Genomic DNA, 3,236 nt, shown 5'->3' with positions numbered 1-3,236 from the left:
AAATTCTCATTAAGTCCAGTAGTTACCATCATAGAACTCACATAGTAATTCCAATTTATTTATACCTTTTCCACAGTTAATTTGAAAGTAAACAATTCACCCATTTTTCTAAGTAGTTTTAGTTACGTATTTTTTTAACAAATACAGAACATTCTGAGTTGGAAGGGACCCAACAAAATCACCTGGTCCAATGAGTGAACAGCCCATATGGGGATGAAATATGCAACCTTAGTGTTATCAGCACCATGTTCTAATCAACTGAGCTCATCTCAGATTATTCATGATGGATAAGGACTAACATACATAAATAATAAATTCCATAATGCACATTGCATAGAGGAATGCAGTAGCCTATGCACTCATACAACAACTTTTGTGGGTAGTATTTATAGAAAACCATAGTGGTTCTTCAAAATTGTTGAATCAATATTTCAATAATAGAAATTTACAAAAGTGCTCAGAGTGATCTTTCATACTAGAATATTTAATAATGTACTTTGGAGGCATTTATTCAATTTCACATGAAAACCACAAGTCAGTTTATGTGTTATACCTCAGAACAGCCTCTGGTATCATTTAAACATCTTATAAAACCTTATTTAAAAGCCAGGGGGATTTTCCACTTGTCTTTTTTGGGTTATATTCATCAAGAGGTAAATCCTACAGCCTGAAAAGCAGTCTCACTGACCTCAGTGGAGCTGCTCATGAGAGAAAATGCTGCTGGAAAGAGAATACCCTTTAATCAAAACGAACATGGAAAAAGTATTGAGGTTAATTTCCACCCTTCTCATTGCAAGTGACACTTTTGCCTTCAAATACACCATTACATGTACCACATGTTCTTCTAAAAGAGCTAAGTAGCAGACAAGTGCATGAAAGAGAGGGGGCCTTTACCATCTTTAAATGTGGAGTTTAAAAAAAGCCAATTGCTGGGACAGGTGCTCTAATACTGAGTTCCAGGGCATTCAAGGAGGGGTAAAAATTAGTGTCCTGTCTGTCTGTAGTGGCTCTATTTTTAAGCACAGCTTTAGACTGAAGGCTGCCATTCCCAACACCTGCTTATGCCTTAAGGCTCCTGTCCTGCAGAACTTGCTGCTTGAGGAAGTACCGTGACAACCACCCTGACACTGATTTCAGGTGAGAAATCTGATTCAGAAGTCTGTGCAGGTCTGTTGATCTACTACACTGCTGGGAATCCTGAGAGCAGGGTTTCCTCCATTTCTGTGATTTGCTTAAGTCTTGGGATTTCTCCTGTCAATCTGAATAAAGCAATTAATATTATTTAATTTTGTTTTGCATGCCTTTGTGCCTTACAAGTTGCAATTAGAAATTTTAAATTAAATTACATACTTACAAGAGTGTATCATTTAGTATGACAGATACCTTCAATTATAAGCACTTGTTTCAGTATGAGTTTCTTCCAGCAAATGATAATTCATGAGGGCAAAAATATTTGTGAGGAGATTTTTAAAGACTTGTCTAGATTTTTTTTAAATTCTCTAAACTTCAAGCTGAAAAGATATTGATAGAGAAAATGCCAGGTGGTTTGGGTTTTTTTTTAACAGAGTGCTGAATTTCTAAATACATGGTTTTCCCCCTTCCTTTTTAATGAAAAATTTTAGAAATATATATTCTCAAGCATTCTGACTAGCTCTAAATTCTGAGCGGAAAATCCAGTTATATTACATGTTCATTCCTAAAAGGAGAACCAAAACTAGAAGCAGAGCACTGCAAGGACAAGTCTGCTCTTCAGTGTGACATTCAAACATAGATGGAGGAACGCATTAACCAAAACCTGCCACATGATAATTTTTTTCTGGGATGCTCTTCTCTTGGGTGGGAGATGGGATATGCATTGGGAAGCTCCTCTCAGGCATTTCCTGGAGGCTGCTCCCTGTCTTTGATACACCTCTTTAGCCTTTCTGCCAGCCTTTTGCTATTTCCATGGATTACAGGAGACATCTTGTGGTCGCAAAGCAAAATCACAGAGCGTGCAGAGTGAAGGCAGCGAGGGCTGAGCAGTGACAGACTTTCACTGTCTCACAAGTGTTTAGTTTTCCTGTCAGCTACCGGGAATAAGGGAAGTAGGACTCATCCATCTGTCTGAAGGGGCCTTTTGAACTAGGGCAGCCTGGCTGAGCTAGGACAGAACAAAGATTTGAGGCTGTGGAGGTGACATGTGGGACATTGTCAGCCTTGTATGTGAGTGACCTGTGAAATCTGCTGCAGCTGGCTCAGGCAGATGTTTCTTAGCCAAGGCCTTGCTGGCAGTGTGTCTCCTTGCTCACAGCCACCTCTCACCAGGAAGGAACGCTAATGCACTTTACTGCAGAGCATGGGAAATGAGGAAAAGCACAACAAGTGAGAGCACATTTGTATTTAACTTCAGCACAGCAATATTTCTGTGACACCGTGGAAATGGACATCATTCAGCCAAACACCTGAACCTCACTTATAAAAGTCTGTGGAATTAGGATGCTGTCAGCATTCTTACCAGATCAATGCAGAGGGAGAGTTCCATTGAGGGAGCCTTTTATTTGAAGGTGTCTGTCCAGGAAAAAAAGAAAGTGGATTAAAAAAAAAAGTATAAAGAAAAGCAAGAAGGAAAAAAGAACACAACAGAGAAGCAGAAAGAGAAGGCTAGATGTTTTTATTATTAGTAACAGGCATGTGTCTCTGATTTTAATGACAATTATTGGGCAATTATTTAACAACATTTCTCAGCTGGACTTTTACTGTGGTTGGTGCCATGCTCATACATTTGGAAAAGGACAATACATGCCTCAAAGAGAACACCAGCTATGACACTGTTATCTTATTGCAAAAGTTCCATACCTTTGAGTGATTCCTCATGGGCAGCTCTTTGCAGCACTGACTCCTACTCCTTATCCACAACACAGCTAACAAACCACTGCTCTCTTCTCAACTAGCTAACCCACTCTTTTATAGCACGCATCCTATTGGACACAGCTGTGGCCTATTAAGGGTAGGCTTGTTCTTAATCTTTGGTAATTAGCACAGCTGTAACTCCTCAGGGGTGAGATTGCCTTCTGCTCTATCTTTATTCTCTTACATTCCATTCCTCCACATGACACAAGCTAGAGCAGATGAAGGAGAAAAATAAGTGGGTTGTGAAAGGGTGATGGAAGACATGCTACCTACCAGTAATAAAAGAATAGGTGCAGTTCTAAACTTACCACCATACCATACTGTGCTATTAAAGACCTTCTGAGAGA

The 3,236-nt window shown here is 39.4% G+C and overlaps 1 long non-coding RNA gene across 1 annotated transcript; it reads right to left on the bottom strand.

Moving 5' to 3' along the window:
• Positions 1-614: 614 nt before the first annotated feature.
• Positions 615-2,922, bottom strand: LOC120500774. The gene is made up of 3 exons (XR_005627168.1): positions 2,836-2,922; positions 2,495-2,547; positions 615-1,259 (listed from the first exon to the last, which is right to left on the bottom strand). It is a non-coding gene; the product is annotated as an uncharacterized LOC120500774 (long non-coding RNA).
• Between the last annotated feature and the right edge of the window lie 314 nt (positions 2,923-3,236).

The sequence above is a fragment of the Passer montanus genome, unplaced genomic scaffold, assembly GCF_014805655.1.
Source record: "Passer montanus isolate IOZ18808 unplaced genomic scaffold, ASM1480565v1 scaffold19, whole genome shotgun sequence".
In the NCBI taxonomy this organism is placed as follows: Eukaryota; Metazoa; Chordata; class Aves; order Passeriformes; family Passeridae; genus Passer; species Passer montanus.
Note: the sequence above shows the minus strand (reverse complement) of the source record. Positions and strands in the feature narration are given on the sequence as shown.